The 24,496-nt window shown below is 38.9% G+C and overlaps 1 protein-coding gene across 4 annotated transcripts in view; it reads left to right on the top strand.

Moving 5' to 3' along the window:
* The first annotated feature begins 8,439 nt into the window (after positions 1–8,439).
* Positions 8,440–24,496, top strand: part of tsnare1 (T-SNARE Domain Containing 1) — a 242,069-nt gene continuing 226,012 nt past the window's right edge. For 3 of the 4 annotated variants that reach the window (XM_063487893.1, XM_063487895.1, XM_063487896.1), the window contains exon 1: positions 8,440–8,549. The gene's annotated coding sequence lies outside the window, so the exon portion shown is untranslated. The remainder of the gene's footprint in view (positions 8,550–24,496) is intronic. The other variant, XM_063487894.1, reaches the window with a different exon arrangement.

Raw genomic sequence — 24,496 nt, 5'->3', positions numbered from 1 at the left:
TGGTGGTGGGATTATTTTGCTGTGGGGGTGCTTCAGTGTCTGTAACTGGAAATCTCGTAAAAGTGGTAGGAATCATGTAGAGAGAAAGATATGTCGCTCTGTCTTCCAACATCACAACAACCCAAAAAATATCAGTCCTGGTAAACAACTACCATCAGAAGTCTAAAGTCAACATTACTGATTGGTCTGCTGAACTGAAGATCAACATCCGTGCCAGAAGATCATCAAATCTGGAGAAGCTTGAGAGATCGCCAAAGAAGAATGGGGTTGGATTATTCAGGAGACATTTGTGAGACTTGTCGAAAACTTCAACAAATGGCTGCATACTGTTATCCAGCAAAAATGATACACCGCCATTAGCAAAGGAAAGCTGAAAATAATTTAGTTTTTCTGAAATAATTTTGCTTCTGTGCGCAAAATAAAATACTGTAAGCAGCCAAAATAAAACAAGAATGTTTGGAAAAGCTGTGTTAAAAGTCCCTTGCTATGTTTAACAGCACTTGGAAATTTTCATAGGAAGGCTAAAGGATTCTTTTCACATATGTGTTTCACATTTTCATTATAAAATGTTTGTTTAACTAGAATGTAACTTGAAACATTTCTTTTTTAACTGCCAATGATAAAACCACCTTTTTTGGCAAGTGAAGTGGGACTAGCAAAGAATAAATAATTGAGGGCCTCAAGCCATAGTGTATTATCACCAACCAAAGATTATAGCATAAAAACATTAAGCAGTTTCAATTTGGTGGGGACAGTTTGTGATCATATGTAAGTCCAGATCTAACTCTTCATGGTCATGGTCCTAGGTTTTTTGATATAGTATTTCAACTTATGGATTTTCCGTTATTTCGATATTTTCTGTTTATTCTGAGCTTACTTTTATTATTTGCTTTGTGTTTTCAAAATAACCATCTTCCAGTGGCTGGTTTTAGCAGGATAAAGCACCATGTAACAAAGTTTAATCTATTCAGATGACCTCCACAGTCATCAAATGCCAATCCATAAGAGCACATTTTTGAGGAAAGGGAGATTTGTATCATGGATGTGAAGCTGACAAATCTGCAGCAAATGTGTGACACTATCATAGCAATGTGGACCAAAGTGTCTAGAGAAATGTGGGTGACTCTACAATTGGTTACTGTACATTGAAAACATGCATCCATGCTAACTGGTGTGGTTTTCCTTTTTGTTTATATGTTTATATTTAGGTTATCACATATCATGAATTAAGTTTTCATCACCATAATTGCTGTTGTGGGGCAGCTTGCTTCAACCACTGACAGCATGAAGATTAAGCAGAGAGGAGAATCTTCCATCAACAGAGACGTGGACAACACGGACTGGCCGAGATCCAGTGTAGTCATTAACAGCACCATTACCACATAGATCAGTCTCACTCTGGACAGGACAGCTGGACTCACTCTCTGCCTCTCTTTGCCTTGCCATATGTATCACATCGTGGTCAGACTGTTGGTGGGTGTGAAGGTCACTTTGGTGTCAGTGAAGCAGATGTCTCTGTGGATGCAAAATGCCCCTGGGGAGAGCCCAGTTTGTGGTTCAAAAAGAAGAACAGCGTTCAGCTGCTTGACATTGAAATGAAAAGAATTTTAATACCAGAGGCTCAAACATGGAGCTTCAGCTGAAACTACATACATATATATATATATATATATATATATATATATATAAAATATACACACATATATATATACACCGGGAGGAGGCCCCAGGGCAGACCCAGGACATGCTGGAGAGATTATATCTCTTGGCTGGCCTGGGAACGCCTTGGTGTTCCCCCGGATAAGCTGGAGGAGGTGGCTGGGGAGAGGGAGGTCTGGGCTTCTCTGCTTAGGCTGCTGCCCCCGCGACCCGGCCCCGGATAAAGCGGAAGAAGATGGATGGATGGATGGATGGATATATATATATATATATATAACACCCATCTCGCCCCTGCGGGCGGTTTATCCTTCAAGCTCGGGTCCTCTACCAGAGGCCTGGGAGCTTGAGGGTCCTGCGCAGTATCTTAGCTGTTCCCAGGACTGCGCTCTTCTGGACAGAGATCTCCGATGTTGTTCCCGGGATCTGCTGGAGCCACTCGCCTAGCTTGGGAGTCACCGCACCTAGTGCTCCGATTACCACGGGGACCACCGTTACCTTCACCCTCCACATCCTCTCGAGCTCTTCTCTGAGCCCTTGGTATTTCTCCAGCTTCTCGTGTTTCCTTTGGTGTTTCCGCCAAAGGCCCAATATATATATATATATATATATATATATATATATATATATATATGTATATATATATATATATATATATATATATATATATACATATATATATATATATATATATATATATATATATATATATATATATATACTAACGGTCAAAAGTTTTAGAGCACCCCAATTTTTCCAGTTTGAAAATTATGCAGTTTAATGTCTTATTACACTCTGAAATTAAAGCATAGAACAAAAAACCAATTGGAGTCAAAAATGAAAACATGAAATTAATTCATAGACCAAAATGTATTCTAAACATTTGACTCATCAGATTTGGCAAATATAAGAGCTGAACACACCTGTGGCATCTTTCTACAACAGAAATCAAATACTCTTCAGAAAATTCTGTTGCAGAAGATCCCATAAATGTGGCACTTGTAGGTTGCTTTGCTTTCACTCTTTCTCCAGTTCATCCCAAACCAGCTTGATGGGGTCTGGAGACTGTGTTGGACACTCCATGTTTTCAAGCTTATCGTCTTGTTCTTTTTTCCTGAGGTAGTTCTGGCAGAGCTTGGATTTATTTTTTTCATAATTTTTGTGCTGTAGGATGAACCCCTGACCAACCAGGTGCATACCAGAGGGTATTGCATGGTGCTGGAGAATGCTGTGGTAGCTGTTTTGGTTCAGAGTGCCTCTCACTCAAGTCACCGACAAGTCACCGACCCTGGATCCGGCAAAGGAGCCCCAGACCATCACACTTCCTCCTCCATGTTTGACAGTTGATGCCACACACTCTGGAACCATTCGTTCACCTACTCGATGGCATACATAGATCCTGCGTGATGAACTGAAGATTTCACAGTTTGATTCTTCAGTCCATAATACCTTCTTCCAGTTGTTAGTAGTCCAATGGTGGTGTTGCATGGCCCAGGCAAGTGTCTTTGTCCTATTTTGATATCTTAGCAATGGCATTCTTGCTGCAACTCATCCTGTCAAACCTGCAGCTCGAAGTCTTCTCTTCACAGTTGAAACTGAGACTTGCTTACTGTGACCACTATTAAGCTGTGCTTGAAGCTGTTGTCCTGTGAGCCGCCTGTCACACAGTGATAGGTGGCTCACAGGACTTATCAAATCAAATCAAATCAATTTATTTATATAGCATTTTTCACAGGATAAAAACCACAAAGTGCAGGACTTATGGCTCACAGGACTTAGCTGTGAACTCTCAGAAACTTGTCCTCTGACAGGAAGAGGTCTGGCAGACCCAAAGTCACAACTGAATCAGTTTGCCCCAGTTTCTGAGGGCCTTTTGATGGTGAAGCAAACTGTACTCACTGACACCTTGACTTTCTTTGCAGTTTCTCTGTAGGAACGACCTACATTTTTAAGTGTTATGATGGTCTGTCTCTCTTCCATCGTTAATTGCCTTTTTCTCACCATTTTTGTAGCAATAGACTACCTTCTGCAGTACAATACAGTTCAACTGATGCTCACAAGAGTATGGTACCACAGTGTGTTCCAATAAGTAATCCAGAAAAAAGTGTAGAAACACCTGTAGAAACTATTAGCACCAGTTTTCAAGGCTTGATCAACCTCCATTGCTGCAGAACAGCTTTCAATTGTTAAGCCATTTATTTTCCACAAAAAAGGCGTTTTTGTATAATTCTGAAATGTACAGTATTTTTTTAGTTTTGGGTAACCTTACCTTTTTTAACCTCTGGCAGTTCACCACTTACCTTTATACCATTTCAAGCTATTCATTGGACTTGAATGACTTAAACTGCAATAAGTAACTGGAAAATAGAATGGGTATCATTAGGAATTTGTTCATACTAATGCTGCTGCTGATATTTGATATTCTTATTGACACTATGCTTGTATTGGTTTGAACTTATAGTCAGAATGACTATTCACCATATATTTTTTTCCCAACTTCACACTAAGATATGAAAGTGTAATCTGATTAACCTTGAGCTGTACAAAATTCATTATAGTTGTCATGACAGAGTAAAATAAGCATATTTTCTACGTAACTTGGAGAAGGGTGGGGGGCATAGCTGTTCTTCATAATAAGTTTATTTGTTGGACTGCAGCAATTATTATTCAGGGACCTGTGAAGACGAAATTGGCAGCAGAAGATGCCCAGACTGAGGGTGTATTCTGATACAATGATAAAAGATCACACAGTCAGGGAAAAAATTATTCGAACCTCTACTGATTTTGTAAGTTTGCCCACTAACAAACAAATTATCAGTCTATAATTTCAATGGTAGGTTTATTTGAACAGTGAGAAACAAAACAATAACAAAAAAAAAATCCATAAAAATGTATTTCAAAAAAGTTATAAATTAATTCACATTTTCATAAACAAAAATAAGTATTTGATCCCTTTGCAAAACGTGCTTTAGCACTTGGTCGCAAAACATTTGTTGGGAACCACAGAGGTCAGCTGTGTCTTGTATTTGGCTAAATGTTTTGCACACATCTCAGGGGGGATGTTGTCCCACGCCTCTTTGCAGATCCTCTCTATGTTTTGTGGTGGAAGCCAGAAATCTTGCTGATTGATCAAATACTTATTGCATTCAATAATCTGAACTTTTTTGAAAATGCAAATAAGTTTATAACCTTTTTGAAATCCATTTCTCTGGATTTTTTTGCTATTGTTCTGTCTCTCACTGTTCAGATAAACCTACAATTGAAATTATAGACTTAGTATAATCACTTATAGACTAAATTAAAAATCAGCAGGGGTTCAAATAATTTTTTCCAAGACTGTACAAGCAAAAGATGATCTAGGCGTTGTCACACCTTTTCAGACTTGCCAAAAAGCAACAGTTGCTATCCGTCAGTGTAGTCCCAAGTTACTCTTTTTATGGACCATTCATTATTTTCAATGTTGCATGTAACATGTTCCAAAGAAATGTTACTGTAATTGAGCTAAATCTTTATAATGCAGTAATGTAACATTGGTTACATTGATGGTATGAATTATTATACTGCCTGCATTAAAAACTTACAACAGGCGTCTGTTGTAAGAAAAAAGAAAGAAAAAAACTTTTTCTTAATGGGCACTTGTGCTATACTCAAAACAAAAAGCTAACAACAAGCTAGCCAAGAAGAACAGTGATATAGCTGACCGTAGAACAGGTAACAATGGCAGTGTTGCATAGTCAAACTTGTAGTATTGTAAAATCCCATTTCTAATGTTTCTAAAGTAGAATCACAGTGGCATATTCATTATGAACAAGCCATAAAAAGGGCTTGTTTCAGCAGCAATGATTTTATTTGACATTACATTGTGTTTCATGTTCACAGCAACAGCTTCCAAATGCAAGTGCCAAACTTGGAATCAACTCCAGACCTTTCACCTGCTTAACTGTTTGAGAAATAATTAAGAAACAGCCCCAGCCTCTCCATGAAACACCTTTGGAGAAAATTCTCTAATTACATTTGAGCCCCTGAAAATTGGGCACTTTCACTGAAAATGTTGGTCAATCCTCAAAGGTCATGCAGCATTGTTGTGCATTGCTTTGAATCAGAGCGAAGAGTCTGCATTTTAATTGTGTCTCTATTGTTTCTTTCAAAATCTATTGTGGTGTCTCATGTGAAGCCAAAATTCTGAATATTCTATCACTCTGAAAACATTTCTGAACCTAAGTGTATTGCTACTGTAATGCTTACAATGAAAACTGATAACTTTCTGTATTACTATGACAGTTGCAGGGAAGTGAATATCAAATCACAAAACCCTAACCTTTGTTGACTTGTGTAACTGATTCAACAAATGTTAGGGTTAAATTCTTTATACGAAAATTTTTATATTTGCATATCCAGATATAAGTATTTTAATAAAAGAAATGTAAGGTCAAATGTTATGTAAGGGATTTGATTTGAAAGGTAACAAATCCAGTGCATGTTGCTGTCTGCTGCAGACTGCAGATTGCTGTCAACTGGGTTTTGTTTTCTTGCCCCTCCCAGTTTGAACGACTACTGTAGAACAAACATGTTTTAATGAGTCAAGCGGATCAAAAAAATGAAAATTTAGACTCTAACCGTAATGGCTGTGGGGTTTCTACTACTGTTTGGGCCACATTCAGATCCACCCCTAAGTTTTTCCCTTTGTGTGGAAGACTGTCAGTCCTGTGTTTACCTAAGGTATCAATGCCAGATGAGAAGCATCCTTTTACTCTGGAAGAGGCTGTTAAAGTTGGGTCAGTGAGTCAGAGAATGGTCACTTCTGACCAATAACAGTCATACTGAGGTGAGTTATTGAAGATATGCTGAGCTTTTCAGCAGGATGCTATTTTTGCTGCTCTTAGTCTCTGTTCACCATTGTTAGTGAAACTCTGAGGCTTAGTGAATAAACTCTCATATGATGTGAGAATGTAATCAAACTTATTACCAGAGAAAAAAGTGTTATTTTTAGACACTTGAGCCTAACATTAATTGGTATAATATTAAGTTATAAACAGCTATTGTTGTTGTTTAGTGTCCTTTTGTCATCTGTCTGGGGACGGGATGTGGCAGTCTAATCTGCTAACAGTAAGTAACTGTGACAATGTTGGGAATGAATAAGCATTTGTATGCATGTTTTCATGTGTTAGAGCCATGACTTCAAGTTCAGGAGATGATGGCTGAGGTGAGGAAGACGAGGATGACATTTTATTAAGATGCCAGTGGTGTTGTCTCTTTCCTTCCCATTGTCATTTCTTTGGTGAAGTGTAACCCCTCTCTCAGAGGATAAAACATATTTATCCATATGGCTTGTAGGTGCAGACAGGAATCGAAATGTCCCTTCAGGGAACTTGAACAGCTACGACTTTCTCTTCCCCTCTACCTCTGGCATAGCACGCACATGCATACATAAAATGGCATTAGTCAGAAGGGAAATGTCTGTCCTGCCCACTGTATTCACAAACAGCAAACCTGCTCGTGCATTTATATATGTATTTTTAATGGATAAATTATTAGTTTATGAGAAAGCATCCATTTGTTGACATAATATAATCTATGTATGTTTATGGGTACAGTATTCTTTTTTCTAATAAAAAAATAAAAATTACTGAGTGTAACTTTAAAACAGTAATAAGATACCAAATCACATACAAACTATTTCACATGCTGCACATATGATATTTTCTCTTAGTACATTTCCAAAATCACTGCAGAGGTCTGATACCCCAAAGGTTGAGGCAGCCATGAATCACATCTTATTACCTAGTCATGGCCGTTATCACACCAGGTGTTGTTTTGGACTGAACTTTAGGTGAACTCCATCTCAATGCTTTTTTTCTATCAAATTGGAACCTGTGCAGAGGCATAGGAAGCGGGCGCTTAGATCATCTACACCTACAGATCTCTGTCTGGGGCTGGGGTTAGCTCATCTGGTAAATGCAATTGCTTCTTCACATTTTTCCATTTGCTGTTTTCTGCTGTATGACACAATCCATACCGAGACATCCGCAAAGTTAAACAAAAGTGAACCACGACATTCACACATATCAAACTGTCCTTGTTAGGAACCTGATAAAGTAGATTTGGAGTCATGAAAAGCCTTCAGGGAGACTTCTCTTTCTTGATCAGATATGTAATGTAGGTCCTGCTTTTTGGTTGCCTTTACTGTGGAAGAGTGGTTCTCCACTCTAAAAGATTCTGGCAGTGTGCATACCAAGCTTTGAATCAACTAATCTGGATGAACCAAAGAAGACAATTGCTTGATGGGAAGGAACGAGACCACCCCTACTGCCTGGTTTGAAACCACAACTAGGACAGGTCTGGTATATCTCCACAGCAGTCACAAGAGGTGACTGGATTTACTTAGGATGGGTCAATAGAATAGGTGAATATTTCAATTGTTGCTGCTTTAAGAAAAAATATTTTAAACCCTCACTTTTAAAATGTATGACCTGATCTTCAGATTTCTTTTGGTCTCTGTAGATAATTTCTCTGTTCTGTAGCGATTACCAGTGGCATTAAAATTATCTGCATATAAATGAATGCAAGAGCCCATCAATGATATTCACTTCATCTGTGCTGTATATGTTTAAAACTGTAATGAAAACTGTAATTCACATACAAATCTTTTAGATTTTCAATTGCTGAAGATTTCAGAATATATAGCTATTGTATAGGTAAATAATACAGGGTATTAACCGACACAGTAGGTCTCAACTACAAATCCCACAGTTCTTTGCCAAGACTTAACCAGATCATATGACCAGGGAGCCGAAGCAGGTGGTTGGATCATATGATGTTGTCAGGCGAAGCTGAGGAAGAGCAAGATCTCTGAATCACTGAATCACAGCCCACATCAATCCCTACATTCAAAGGTAAAACTGGAGGAATCCCTCCTTTTCACCCTGCGTTTTTCAGCCTGTAGTGACTGTTTTAATGCTCCAGCCTCACACCGAGGCAGGAGGAGGAGGGGAGGAGATTAGTAGGGAGGAGAGTAGAAACAAAGATGAGGGGGATGGGAGGCCATCAGAGATGCCTCTTCGTTGCTTTCTGCAGACAACAAGAGAGCAGATGTTTGTTTAAATCTTTCTGATGTAAACATATTGTGCCTGCAGGCTATGTGAGGAGCGTGTTCTTGTAACTTTGTATGGATGCCATATTCTTTGAGATGTTCAGAGATCTGATAAAGAGAAAGGATGGATGTGTGATAGTTATACTCACTTTCTCTTTTAAGAGCTGTCTCTTATAAAAGCTATCTGTTGTGTCTGTGATCATGTCATCCCTGGATAGTTCCTGTTTCCTGCTCTTATTTTTATTATTCTTGGTTAAGTAGGTTTGTGAATTAACAGGTTGCTTTTTGGACAGTGTTTTAGCATTCAGTTTCGTATCATTTAACAATGTTAAGGAGCCAGACAGCCCCTTTAATGGGCCTGTTTTTCAGGCTGAAACATGTTTTTATATTGTGTTTATACTTTAGACTTAAATATGAAAACACTGAAGGGCAGGCACCCTGGAGATAGGTCAGTTTGCTCGGTTTGCCATAGCAATTTAGCATGGCACGTGTTTATGGGAGTAGATTAACTTTAGGTTTATGTTGCAAATAGATATATCTATCTTCTTCTTAAGTGTTTGATCTTTTAGGGTGTTATGACATTCATGTATGCCCAATATGAAGCTACACTCTATATCTGGCTAGCTTAGCTTAGCATGTAGACACACATATAGAGTTAGAAACAGCAGATACTTACACCTAAATGACAGAAATGGCTAATAGCTTTGGCAAATTTACTGGGCGAGCATCTCCAGGCTGGAATTTCACAACAGCATAATAAAAAGCCTGTTATTAAGAGGAATTTTGAATCTCTCTAAGAATCCATTAAAAATGGCAAAACCTGCTGGTACCATGGGACTTACATGCTGACAGCTGTGTGTGTAGTACACATGATGCCAGCTAAAGTATCATGTAGTATATTTGCTAACTCTTTCCTAGCAAAAGAGCAAAGACACATTAATCAAGCTAGTAATTTGAAATAGATGATAAAAGTCTCATATGTGTATCCCCTAAAAATGAGATATTGAACATAAAGACTATTAGAGATCATTTTCTTGTCTTTTCACCATATGGTAGGTCTAGATCATAGTTGTGTTATGGGTTCAGTGCTCTTATCATGGAGATATATTTTGAGAAACTGACTTTCAGTTTTCTTTTTAGAGTTGCTGCTGTATAAACCTAGTTATTTTATTTTTGATCCAGTGTGCTGCAGAGTAGAGCATACATGGTCTAAAATAAACAGTAGCTGAGAAAACAATCTGCCCTCAAGGTTCTGGAACTTTTAATTATGTCACATAAGCCTTTGAGAATATGAGAACGATGCACCACTGAACAATTGACATCCTGCTACACATCGTTGGGCTGACTCAGTCTCATCTACTGTCATCTACTCTCCCATTTCTTCCTGTATTTTAATCTGTCTGCTATTTTTTTAATGAAGTGATGAGTCAAGAAAACCTGTTTTGGGATTTAGGCCCCTGTGTGGATTTCTGTTGTTCTTCCATTGGCTTGACAACACTTTTGGTAGTTAATGCATCAAAACAAATTATTACATTTAGTCTTTCTCCTAGTTGCTCGAGGAGGTGGAAGTATTTCAGTAAACTGAATGAGTTACCTATCCTGTCTCTCTTGAGTAAGTGAAAATAAACATAGATTATGCAGTTCCCTTTAGGGTTTATGCATTGTAATGGTTCTTGTTTTGGATTTTCGGTCTGAAACGTTTCACAGTTTAGTCTAGTCTCAGTGCTTTTCCAGCCTCACATCTAAAAGCAGTAGGTAGCAGTTTTCAGCTCTGATAAAACCTACTGTGCACCACCTGTCCAGCACCAAACACACATTTGACACAGCTAGAGCCAAATGCAAAATGTGTGAAAAAAAAAAAAAACAGTCAGAAAAGACTGTTGTGACCTCCACCTGTAAAACCATTCCTGTTTTGGGTGTTGTCTCATTGTTGCCCCTGTATTGAATCTGTTGTTAATTTAATTAACATCAAAGCAGCTGAAACTGGTAACACCACCCTCTGCTACTGAAGTGAGCAGATTGATATCTCAGAAGTTGAATTTACTTTTTCGTTTGTGTTCCTTCTGTAGTTCTTTACCCATAAAGTCCAAAAGTCTTAGTTTAGTTTTCTGATTACTTTTAGGATATAACTGGTTAGTTCTGTTTGTGTCCATTTACCATTAACCCCACATCCCCACCCCCACCCCCCACCTTTTTCCTGTTCCATCACTGACTTGTTGTGTCATCGACTTACCTGTGTATCTCCTCGCCCTATGTTCCCTGTGCTTTTTTAAATTGCATTCCTAGTGATTTTTGGTATTTGGATTGCCTTGCATTGTTCTTTGATGATTTTGGATTTCTGGACAACATTTATCTCTGAACTATCAATATCAAAAACTCACTTTAAGTTTCATGCCTGTCTCCTGTTCAAATTAATCTACTGTAAAACTCAGGCAGTGTAATATGATAATACAAGTAACTAAAAGTCAAGGTCACTATACTAGTTTGGAAGAATACTCTACTAGTCTAGAGCAAATGTTCTGCTGGACTCAATAATTATGTGAGCTTGAGTTGAATTATATGCAAATTAAGCAAGGGGCTTAAAAATACCCAACGACTGCAGTAACTATCACAATTCTTGTCAAAATGAGTACAGTATATTGACTCATCTGATGTAAAGGATGAAATCTGAACTAAAACACACCCAGAAATTCAGCTGTGTCAGCATAACATGACAGCTTAAACCTCCATTTCATTTGTAATGTTTACATATGGCTCATATTCAGAACTGCCATCTGCTGTGGTATCTGCACAAATACATGATCATGCCTTGACATAACAGTTACAGCCCCAGTGCGTAAATAATTAGCTGTTGTTTGTCATTCCGAGATTATCCCAACAGTGAAAGGGTAGATCTATTGTCCACTGGCTATCATGCAGGTAACAGTAAACAACTGTTTATTTATATTTTCCTCCACATTTACTGACGAGTTCTGCCAAAAAAACAACACTCTCTCTCCCCCCACCAGCCTGAGCATTGGGTTATTCTGTGTTTTTTAATACATTTTTAATATGTTTTCAGAAACAGCCTGTAACCATAGACTGTATATAAAACAAGGATCTAGTGACCCTGACATCAGCTTTTGGTTTTGTAATGTGCAGAAAAGACTGTTTGAATCAAAAGTTGGAGTACTAGTTATCAGCTAATGCTAGATAACTAGATTAAGAGTTTGCATCCAGTCTATGAGTACAATACAGAGACGACCATACCTGCTAGCCACAGACCTTTAAACATAGCATTTTTACTTACCAAAACTCAAAAACTCAAGTAAACCCTGCTTGGAACATTTGTACCACATCATGTTTTTCAGATATATGCACATTTTTCACATTTCTTTCATCTAAGAAATATTGTAAAATACAAAAAAACAAACAAACCTCTACACCTTGGACCTTTTAGTACATTTTCATTTTCTCCCATGCAGTATTGTAACTCACTTTTCATGATTACCACTCAAGCCTCCTTGCACTTGAACTGGTTCAGAATGCAACAGTTATAATGTTATAGCAAAAACTAGCAAGCAATAACCTATCCCCCTTGCTTATGGTACCCTTCACTGGCTTTCAGTGAAATTCAGAATTTACTTTGCAGTTTTATTAATCCCATAGCAAGCCTTTCATGAGAGGCAGGAATGGTATTTCAGCAGTCTAATCCTTCTAATCATCTGACCACAGCAGTTTAACTGTAAGACACATTTTAATTCCAGAGGCGATCACACTTTTGAGGTTGTAGTTCCTAAACAGGTCATCACTTCATTCACTTTAATTAACTGCTGGAAAGTTGTTCTTATAGATTTACTTAAACATTTTTCTGTGGTTCACATTGTTGCTTGTATGTCAGTATGTATGTTTGAATGTATATAACAACATGTGTACATATATATGTACTGTATGTTGGATAAGGAATGAGTGCATTTCTTAAATGTCTTAGTGTTCTTAGAGAATTCAGTGGCCTAAGACCTGCCTCTATGGTCATGATATTGTGTGTTTTTTGACTCAAGAAGTGACAATAAGCTTAAATAAAATTCTGTCATCACAAGCTCTGGTACTTTAGGTATCTGATGAAAATCCCACTCTCTCACATCCATCTGGGAAAACAGCCATGGCACTCTGGTGCTGGCAATGCTTCAGGTTGGGTGGAAGTTATGTGGGAGGAGATTGTGCAGGCTATGCTTGCTACAATCATAATCCAGGTCTGGATAAGTGATGCAAAACTAAGAGCTGAATTAAGTACCAAGGTGTATGTGGTAGAGCCTTTAAGACTTGTAAGATCCAGGTAGGATGTACTACAGATCAGACTGTTACTGCATATCCCAACACCCACAATGCAATCTGTTTCTGGACCACCTCATCACTGCTGAACAGGAGTATGCTTTCAGTCCCCAGTCCTCAGTTACAGCAATATTCTAACCGTGTCACGTGTGCATAACAATTTGTCTCTTGCATTTTTTTCACAACAGTCATCCAGTTTTATCCCCAGGGGGTCAGTTAATATTACTGGTACTGTTTCACTTACACACAAGGATTACTCTTTATTCGTTTCTTGTACTAAAGTAGTTTTTAGTGCCTAAAATTATCTAGCAAGTAAAGGCAAGATTGAAAAGGAAGTGAAGAAAAGCCAAACAACAAGGTTCCAGCAAGATACAAACTAGTTTGTCTAAACTGCAACCAACACCTAATCTAGACTTTCTGGGTCTCTAAAGGGGTATTGGCTGGTGCATCACCCAAGTGTGACACCATGGGTGTAGTGAATAGATACAGAGGTGGTATCTCATAAATCAGCATTAAGTTTCCTTTCAGAGTGAGAATGTCTGGTGTCTCTGTGATACAGACTATACCATGATAGTGTATTTCCACTGATACCACATGACAGCAGTCAATTTTCCACTGCAACATGGAGCATTTTTACTCATCATCAATTTTACAAGGAAATTACCAAAAGGTTTTTGAATTGTGAAATTGAAAGAACATTTTTCGAGCTTACTGCAGCATAAGCTTATTTTGGACACACTGTACTTTTGTTAGTTATATAACCACAATCCCCAAAATGATGCTCTATAAAATGTAAATAAAAAATGATTCACAAATTTCACACACCCACATTTGTTTCACATTAGAACATAAAAGATGTAGCAGGAGGGGCTATGCGCTTACCTGCTGCTCTGGCAGGTAGCTCCATGCCCTCCTGGGTTTTAAATGCACCTTAGAACACACATACATCAACACTACATATGAGCGGGTGGAGGGAGGTTTGGAGTCTTCTCACACCCCCGTTCTCTGCGGCCTGCTGGAGCGGGGGGGCTAGGAGGAGGAGTTGGCCGTCCGACTGGGGTCTGGAATGTGGGGCCTCCCTGCTGCTGCTGATTTGGGGATACATCAGTGCCCATGGAACTGGCAGCTTGTACATGCGGAAAGGCACCAGCTGTACTGAAAGTTATACACCAGTTTTAGAGCAGCATATACTCACATCCAAATTAGGGAAGCTCATTGCTTATTTCAGCAGGAATGCTGAACCACACACTGCATCTATTACAACAGAATGGCTTCATAGTACACACAATAGAAAGGTTTAAGTTAATAATGTATTGAAAAATATGACAAAGAACAGTCATGAGTGTTGAGCTGCTAGAATTCTGTAGCAAAATTCCATTTCCAGTTCCCAGAAATTACGGACTGCTGTTAAAAGAAGAGGGGATGACACTGTCCTAAACATGGTCCTGTCCCAACTTTTTTTGCAATGTGTTGCTGCCATCAAATTCAAATTAATTGAATATTTTTCTTAAAATGGATCTTTCTCTCACATTAAATTTTTATGTTTTCTGTGTTCTGTTGGGAATAAAATATTATTTTTTTTAGTCCACTCAGACTTGCATGTTTCTTATGTACAACACTGTAAAGTTTAATTATAGCCAACAGCAGGTAATCTCACCTTTACCCTTGTTGTAACACGGTGCATCATATTGGTATGCAAACATTTTCTTTCTGCAACTCAGAGAATGGGCATTGTAGCTCACCTAATAATGTAAGTAGCTGACTTGAATGCTAAATGGCAACAGAGACCCCTTGCTAAGGACAGGGTAGAAAAGGAAAGGAGGCCTTTTCTGGATTTAATTTGTGGATTCAGGGAGACAAGAGGCCCTGCCCTCAGAGATAACAAGGCCGGGCTCTGTGATGTGTGAATAATGGCCGGACAGAGGTTTAGAAATCATTAGAATAATCAGTCCTGATGTGGATGGAGATGGACCAATACAAGGGATGCCTAGTGATGGCTGATGTACTAATTAAGATGCTGCTGGTGCACTGTTCTCGTTTTCCACAACGCAGACATACTATGTTCCAACCTCTGCCTGGGAGTTTTGTTTTAATATGCTCCTGCTCATTGTTCCATCCTGATTTGCCTATTAAATTTTATTCATTCATTCATTCATTAGAATTACATGTTTTTTCTTGTTCTCCGTTGTAGCGGAGCGCTGCTGGAGAGTTTTGATTGAGCAGCATTTTACCTTTTCTTTCAGTTGTACAGTTAAGCTTTCAGCAGCATTTAAGCTGTAAGTCATTGCTGCTGTTGAGTATTCAGCATTTTTGAGGTTTTATTGCAGTCGGCTACTCATCTTGCTGTCTGCCAGATTGGAAACTCCATTGATCATATCAGATTTGTTAAGTAATTGATTGTTACTGGTTATTAACCTTCCAGAACTTTGGACCCACTTGCCAGCCACTGAGAACAGCCTGTAATCAGTCACAACTGGCAGCCGCTAATGAAATTAGTTCCTGGTTCTGCCTCACAACTTTGTTTGTTCCACAAAGTATTGGCAAGGGCATAGAGATGCCATGGTTTACTCTCCCCAGAGAATGAAGTGATAGAACAACAGAATGCAGATAATGAGCTGCTGTGTCATTGTTGTCTCTTTGTAATTACTCATGTGTCTGACCAAAATATAGAGAACATTAAAAGTTATACTTTTTTAACTACCATCCACAGAGACGATGAAGACATGGACATGATCACTGCACAAAAAAACAGCTTTACGGGCCATTATGGGCCATTCAGCATCCATCCATGCACCCAACTAACTTGCCTAGATTTGGCATTTTGTAATTCTGTCATTGATAAAACAATGTCTTAAAACTTCAATACCTTTTAGAACAAGCTGTAACTGTAAATATTGAAATCGTGGCCCTTGCCCTTTCTCGAATTGCACATTATACCTTACGTGCAAAGCTTCTCTTTGACCTGGGAGCTTGAAGGGTGAGCTTTCATGTTTGCTTCAGCATGCAACAGTTCCTGGAATTTGTCTGTACGCATTTATATAGTTAAAGCCAAGAAATCACTAGTGACCAAGGAATGTATGAAGTACATTCCAGGGGCCAGAAACAATTAAGCTAGGTGTCTTATATGCATTTATGTGTAAATGTGTTAGTGAAGCCTCTTTAATCCTCTAAAGCCTGACCTGTCGCTGGCATCAGACATTTTTTTAATGGGGCGATCGTGGCTTAAGAGTTGGCAGTTCGTCTTGTAATCGGAAGGTTGCCGGTTCGAGCCCTGGCTCCAACAGTCTCGGTCGTTGTGTCCTTGGGCAAGACACTTCACTCGTTGCCTACTGGTGGTGGTCAGAGGGCCCGGTGGCGCAAGTGTCCGGCAGCCTCGCCTCTGTCAGTGCGCCCCAGGGCAGCTGTGGCTACATGTAGCTTGCCATCACCAGTGTGTGAATGTGTGTGTGAATGGGTGGATGACTGAATGTAGTGTAAAGCGCTTTGAGGTCCATAGGGACTAAGTAAAGCGCTATACAAATACAGGCCATTTACCATTTTTTAAACATCTGTTACTCCCGTAACTCCTGAACCATTTCCTCACTTGGAAAGCACTGAACTGTGCTTTCAGTGATATTAGGGTTATTATGGTAATCCCAGACACAAGAGAGAGTGACTGAGCATGATGGAAGTCTCCTCGCTGCATATGACCCTGATACTGTGGCTCCTCTGAAAAACAAAGCCTCAAATCAAAAGTCCCTGGTATAACGCAAAAACATACGCCTTAAAGGAAATAACCCACAAACTTAAGGGGAAATTTTTGCCTAAATAAAAATTTTACTATTAGAGAAAAAAAAAATTTATTCATAACCCTCCCACAGGCTCATCATTTTTTACAGCTACTTTCAGTACCGATATTTATTTAGTCTCTAAAATAAACCGGATAGGGAACGTCTTTTGGAAGAATTGTGTTGGACAATGGTGATTATTTTTCTGCTGGCATGTTGAATTTATCAGCTATCTGTACTTTTTTACCTCTTAACACCCACTATGTCACCAACAACTAGTTTCAGGCTCACATCTTTATATATGAAACCTTCCATCTATGTGGCATACCTAAATATGTGTAGCGCTACAATGTTAATAATGACACAAGAAAAATAATTTTGAAATCTGTTCTGTCCTATCCTTTTTATCAAAACATAACAAACACAACAACGAAAAAGACCGTTCGTTTAGAGCTTGCATTGTTAGCTTACTGTCAATTGATTATCAGCCTAAAAACTGGTTTCCGTAGCTGCTTTTGTAATTCTCATTTCAAAGCTCTTCTTTAAGTGCAATTTCCACCATTATGCTCACCTGTCTGTGTATTTCATCTGCTGTATTCTCCAGAACCAATTTGATTGCAATAATTGCAATAATCAATCATGTTTGCTTTCAACATTTTCCACAGATTAGTCTGAGCTTATCAGTAGGCAAAGCAGGCCGATTGTTTCCAAAAGCATGACCACATGACTGATTGGCATTGTGTTGGGTGATGCCTCTCATCACCCGACACAATGAAACGAGATCGTCATAACCAGAGAGTTAGCTTTTGTCGAGACTTGACCGAGTTGCATCTTATCACCTAGTTCCAACAATTTCACTACATGACATGTGAAATCTGGATATTACAGAATATTAAAAGGGAAGTGATGGCAGTTATACAGTGGCCAGTATTACCAGAATGTGCTAGGCTGATAAAAGACTGCCTGATAGTGGTTTGGAATGTCTTGCTGTGCATGTGATGATTTCGGGCTTGAAAAGGGTTTTCATACTGGTGTCTGTTTGTGTTTGTAAGTGCTGAGGTCTGTTCCCCACAATTGGGATTGTGTAGCCATGGTGACGGCTGTGAGGGACTGTGAGAAAGCAATCTCCAGGAAGTCATAGCTGCAGGGTGAAGCATATGTAGCATGAGGATGGCACCAGAAGGACGCATCGTAGATGTCCAGTTGGCCATCTGTTGTGGTCCTGCAGACAGGGCCAGGAAGCTCTCCCCACACCCCCCTCCCTTTCTCTGAAAACACACAGAAAGATTGACATTTTCAAATACCAGGGCCCGGGACAGCACTTGCTGCCCCACGGGAGTTCCTCGGCACATCCCAGACACTGAGCCAGACACTCTCAGTGGGACTTCCAGAAAACATCCTCAAGTGGAGTGATGACTCCATGTGGTGCATTTATTGGTGTGCAGAATGAGAGTGGAAGTGGCCACAGCATGGCTCACTCATCGGCCAAAGATCATTACTCTTCCTTATTGCTGGCCAAGTCCTTAGGCTTTTCCACTCTGCTCCAAACAGGGAAACCATTACCAGACCAAGTCACTGGAGGCCTGTCCTGAGGAAGAAAGCTAGCATTACACTGCTGGTAGGATGTTGGTGTCACTTCTGTAAGATCTAGTATACTACAAATAAATTACTAACACTGTGGAATTTCTTATGACATCAAACTAATCATTTAACAGCATCATAAGTTATTATAGGTGATAAACTTAACAGTATATTTTAAGCCAAAACGTATTTTCTTTTGTGGAAAAACTGTAAATAGCTTTAGATGTGTCATTGTTTTCTGTTTAACCCCCTTCCACCAATACACACACACGCACACATATACACACCTTGTTAAAACATCAATTAACTATGATTAATAATTTAAAAAAATGGAATAAATAAATGGAATTAATCACGCGTTTTTGGAAAGCTGATTTCAAATTCACACCACATTCAGACCTGATTACTGCTACACTTGCTGAATATTAAAAAAAACACTTTAAAAGAACCTGTTTGGCAAAGTAAAGTAGGCTAGAAATCTCAAAAAGCAACACATCATGCTACGATCTAAAGAAACTCAACAACAGATGAGAAACAAAGTCACTGAAATCTATCAGTATGGAAAGGGTTACAAAACCATTAATGAGGCTTTTGAGACTTCAGCAAGCCACAGTAAGAGCAACTGTCCACAAATGGAGAAAACTTGAAACAGCCTACCAAAATTGCTCCAAGACGACATCTGCGACTATACCAAACCCAGAACAGCATCTAAAGGACTGTTGGCTTCACTTGCCTCATTTAAGCTCAGCCTTCATGATTCAGCAATAATAAGAAAGAGACTGAACAAAATGCCAACTATGGTCGTTCCAAGGTGAAAATAACTGCAGACCAAAAAGAGCACAAAGGTTCATCTCATTTTTAATAAAAACATCCCCAAAACTATAGGGAAAATATTTTCTTGACTGATCTGGAAGGTTTGAATCCCCATACATCTGGTATAAAACTAGCACAATATGTTATAAAAACAAAACAAAACACTACCACAAAACTACCACAACAGTCAATCATTGTGGTGTTAGGGCTGCTTTGCTGCTTCAGGACCTGGACGCTCTCTACCAGAAAGTCCAGAAGGAGAGTGTCTGGCCATTATTCGTCCAGACTTAAATCAGACCTTAAACAGGATTTTAATGCCCCCCCAAAAACCCTTGAGTGTGATTGAATTAAAGCAGTTTTGCCAGTTATTACAAATGCTTTAGTGCAGTTCTTGCTGACAACAGTGGTACAAACAGTTATTAGGTGAAGGAGGCAATTACTTTCTCACACAGGGCCAGCTGGATTTAGGAAGCTTTTCCACCTTAACAAACGAAATAATCATCACAGTCAACACAGCATTTTGGATTAACTTTGATTAGCTTTGTGTAGCATTAAAAAATTTTGGATAACCTGTGATATTTAACTATCATAAAATAAAGCAGGCATAACATCAGAACACTCACTGTGAAACAATTTGAACCATTTATTGCTTCAATAATATAAATGCAAAAAAAAAATAGAACAGTGAAAATTTATCACACTTTCCACATTTGCCTACTCTTCGCTAGACTTCTCTGTCCCTCTGTGTTTCGTCCACAATGCTCTGCAGCATTGTGGGTGAGTCTGCAGCCCCTGAGCTCTCCTACTCAAGCCTGACACTCATTCAATTCAGCTGCTCTGCTCTGGATTTCAGTTTTTACTTGCTTGGAATACTTCTCCGTTTGGGCTGTGCTCATCGACGGTTTTTGCAATGCTCTCCACTGCCAGCAACAGGTCTGGTTCTCCATGTGTCATCCACTCTGCCCCGTTCTGTCCTGGCTCAATATCCCATAACTGACGTATTCAGGCCTACAGTAATTGTTTTTCTCTTATCTAAGTCATCTAATCTAGCAAGTTCCGGCTGATGATATAGCAGGCAATAAGCAACAATCAGTCACTAGGCAGTCAGTCATGATTGTTATTTTAAATGAATTTCCATGGAGTCAAAATGACCCCTGATGTTCTTCTAGGTATAAACAGCCTTTATTATTCTATTCAAAATTCCACGATGAATAAACTCTCAAAAATATAATTTGGTTTTGTTTTAACAGAGTTACATGATTTTAACATGCCAAAAGAGTCAACATGACCAATTTGGCAGTTCTAGTGTTAATAAGCTGACACTTAGAGTATTCAGTACTGCTGTGCAAAACTTTGTGATCGATCTAAAAAACAAGTAAACACAGAGCAAGTATTGCTGATAGCAATACTGATAGCAATACATTTACCCTATGAGGCCAGTTTATATAGAGGGAGCAATGTGACATGATATTTGACACAAATCGTCATCAGTTTACAAATTATGAACATAATTTAAGTCACCGTGAATTTTCTTTCCCACAATAATGAGTTAATACCACAAAACACACCTTTCACCTTTTCATGTATTTTGAAACGGGGTTTTTGGAGACCTGGCGTGTAAACGTGCCTGTGTCTAAAGCACTTTGAATCAGCTTCTGTTGTTTAAATCTGCTATAGGCTATAAATTAAATCATTTTCAATAAATAAAATACATTTCAGACATGTTCGAGGTATATTTTTTCAGTGTGCTACATACTGAACTGAGATTCAATTCTAGCTATCATAGTATCAATTTAATATCAATATCAGCATTGTTATAGATAGTATTGATATTTATCCATCATCCATCTCTATCAGCAAGTGTCGGCAGACAGCTGTGCTTTAGTGTCTGCTCTTTAACTTCCAGTTTGAAGGTTGGAGGGTCAAAGCCATAGCAGTCTGAATGTATCAACTTGATGTTCTTTTTTCGTTGTGTTGTCCCTCACTGCAGCACATTATGAAAAAGCTGCCTAGCCCCAAGGAACTGTAAGAGAAGGGGTTGTGTATTTGATTTCACTCAGACAACTGAAGCCTCATTAACTATCAGAAGCTGTGCTTTATCTTATAATGCAGACTTTTTGGTTAAATATTGAGTTTGAAATTGATATGTGGCTGTTTACCAAGCAGCAAAAGTATAACTATAAGCAGTATAAAATGTAAAGAAACATGTGATTTTTAACTTTATCACAGTGCAGCATGAATGTGTTCGGGTCCCTTGAAAGGGCTTTGTTGGCTTTGCTGATGAAATCATCCAAGCGTAGACTAAAGGGCCTTTGTTTCATTTTGATTCTTTTCCCTTTTTTTGGTGGTGAGGTATGACGATGGTAACGTGACAGCTCACGTGCATGCAGAGGAAGAAAAGCATGTTCATGACTTCACATCCTGTGTCTAATGTCCTTGTGCTTCTGTTGAACCAAAAAAGTGTCCCTCTGACATATGAGTTGTGTTATTATGCTTCAGCCTCAACTTTAATCCAGTGCCCTCTGGTTATTTCCTTGTTTTCTTTCTTTCTTTTTTTTCACGGACCATCATTCTAAAAATACAATCAGCTGAGATGGCTTTTGAAGAGCCTGACTTGAAATATTACTGTAGGTATGTGGGTGTATGTTACACAACCCTGAGGAAACATAATGGCTACTTTTTTCAAAGGTCAGATGAAAAGGAGGCCAGATAAAGTCTACCGCACGCTTGGCTGTCCTTTAAAGAAAGGCCACGGCCAGATTGGAAGTGAGAGTGAGAGAAGCTTAAGGAAAAGAGAACAGTTCTTAAGCACAGATTAGTAAGAGAAGTTTGTGGAATAATGAACAGTTTCCCCTTAGGACCATCACCTGCTCCACGCTACATTCGTATGCATGAGAGCCAGCAAAGTGCGGCCGAAAACTCTCATCCTGCCATTGACAATCCAATCAAATAAGTGCAGAGAGGACAACCTTTCTGGTCCTTTCAAACAAATGAAAGTAGCGTGACACTTTAGCCTTCTGACTCAAGGTCACCTTTCACTAAAGCAGTTTGGTCTCACTGCAACTTTCTGTAAAGTGTTATTGGTGCATGTCTGACTGAGCAATTTTTCCCCACTAATAAAGATTCAGCTGGTTCCTTTCAGACACCGAATAACCACTTAAAGTATCGATGATTTAACCTCAAGCTTAATGGAACAGTTCCATTTCAAGCAACTCAGGGCCCATATAAGGGTTCCTCCGAATCTGACTGGACCAAACTGACCAAATTCTGACTTTGCTTGAACACAGTCATGGGAAAAGGTGCAGTTTGGGCCAGTGTGTGTCAGATGATGAATGGCGAAGCTCTGGGAATGATGTTTAGACACTTTGGAATTTCAGGAGCTGTCCAACAACTTTAGCAATCAGATTATTTGCCTTTACTGTAGTATCAAATGAAGGCAGGATGTGCACTGCTGTCTTACTACTTTGCAGAAAGACTAAAAGGCAGATGTAATGCGTGACCTTTGCATTGCTCAAGTCTAAATAAGGACATAATAAAGTGCATCCTGAGCTTTGTAGAACAGTTCAGTGTGACTGTTTAGAGTAGAAGTGAACCCAAATGAAACAGTTATCTCCTGTTGTTTCTAACTAATGCACGTTTTGTGTAAGTACAAATTCAGATCCTTTAATTCAGATACGTTTTAAGAGTATGTAACCTGTAAATCTTTACAGCTGAGGTCACTGATTAAGATACTGGTTTTAATTAAAATGTGATAATTTAATTGTAACAGCTTAATTTTTACAGGCTTTTACAATGGCTTGTACAATCTCACCACAGTGTGCATGTGGGACCACTGGGCGATATCCTACAGTTTTTGGCACTGGGACAGCAGATTCTCTGGGTACTGTGGATTGCAGGGCATGCATGGATTGGGATTGTTCCAAAACATCCACTATGTGCTTGATTGGATTATGACATGTGGAATTTGGAGGCCAGTGCAACTATGTGGCATCTTTGACCAATTTTGTGGTATGCTTAGAAAGGCTTCTTCTGTGGGGAGTGGCACTGGAGTCTTAGCCTATAACATCATTCATGTCATTTCTGTGCTTTCCAATTCATCTATTACTGGTTTTAATATTGATTTGTGTATGGTATGTAACTAAACTTTGGACATAAAGTAGAAGAAAATTAATAAAGAAATCTTTAAGAACAATGCATCCAAATGCAAAAAACTAACAGTTCTTTGCTTAGCTACAGCGGAGGGACAGGCTGAAAATGAGTATAGGACAGGTAGTAAATAGGAAAGTCAAATGCCTAGCTCTTGCTGTGCGTTCAGCTACAAACTAATTATTAAACAAAAACTATCACTGTTGGAACTGAAGAAGTACATTATATTCAGCAGAAGAAAGAAAGAAACTTCTTGTGAAACGGCATCAAAGTCTAGAAAGTAGGAGGGTATCGAGATCAAGCTGTCATGACCACACAGTGATCGTGAATCGTTTGTGTGAGGCTGATGGTTACACTAATGCTTATATACCCATGATTGGTCATTACCATATTATTGTTCATTTTTCTTGAGTCATTGTTTTTTTGCTTTTGGTTACCTATTTACTAATATAACATTCCCTCTCTTTTTAAACTAGTTAATTTTATTAGCTTATTCATTTATGAGTTGATCAGGTATGACATTATCAGTGACAGAAAGGTGCACTGTCATGCTATGCAGATGGCATTTGCTCTTCCCCCATCTTTTCCTGAGGTTATTTATTTTTCATTACCTTTTCACTTACCATGAGTGAAAGATTCAGACATTTCCCCTTCACACACAGGAAAGAGACTGTTACATAAGATAATAAAAATATAGATTTTAAAGAACCCAGAAAGTCAAATTTTTATAATTTACTATTTCAACAACCTCTATGCCTCAAGTGCATCCTGTCATCATAACACTCTCAGACAAATTGAATATTGTATTTTTTTATCTGTTGGAAAAGGGGAGGAAATCTGCTCTGAATAAAAACCTGTTTTGTTTTGGAGGGGGGGGTTCAGTCACAGTATAAAATAAAATAAAAAATTAATCAATCATTTCCTAGTGGGTGGTTTAAATGCTGCCAGGTGCAGGGTTCAGCCTGAGCTTGGTAAGCTAATTTATCATGTATGTGTAGGGGCGATCAGCCCCGCAATGTAGGGGTGTGGGAAGGCACAAGTTCCCTGGAACGACTGTGAGGTCATAGGATCTTAGACCGTGACCCCCCTAGTGCAAATGACCCTGGTACCTAAAACTGTAAGAATGTTTTCA

Source organism: Pelmatolapia mariae, linkage group LG10_11 (genome assembly GCF_036321145.2).
Source record: "Pelmatolapia mariae isolate MD_Pm_ZW linkage group LG10_11, Pm_UMD_F_2, whole genome shotgun sequence".
NCBI classification, from domain to species: Eukaryota; Metazoa; Chordata; class Actinopteri; order Cichliformes; family Cichlidae; genus Pelmatolapia; species Pelmatolapia mariae.
This window is presented reverse-complemented; position numbering and strand designations above follow the sequence as displayed.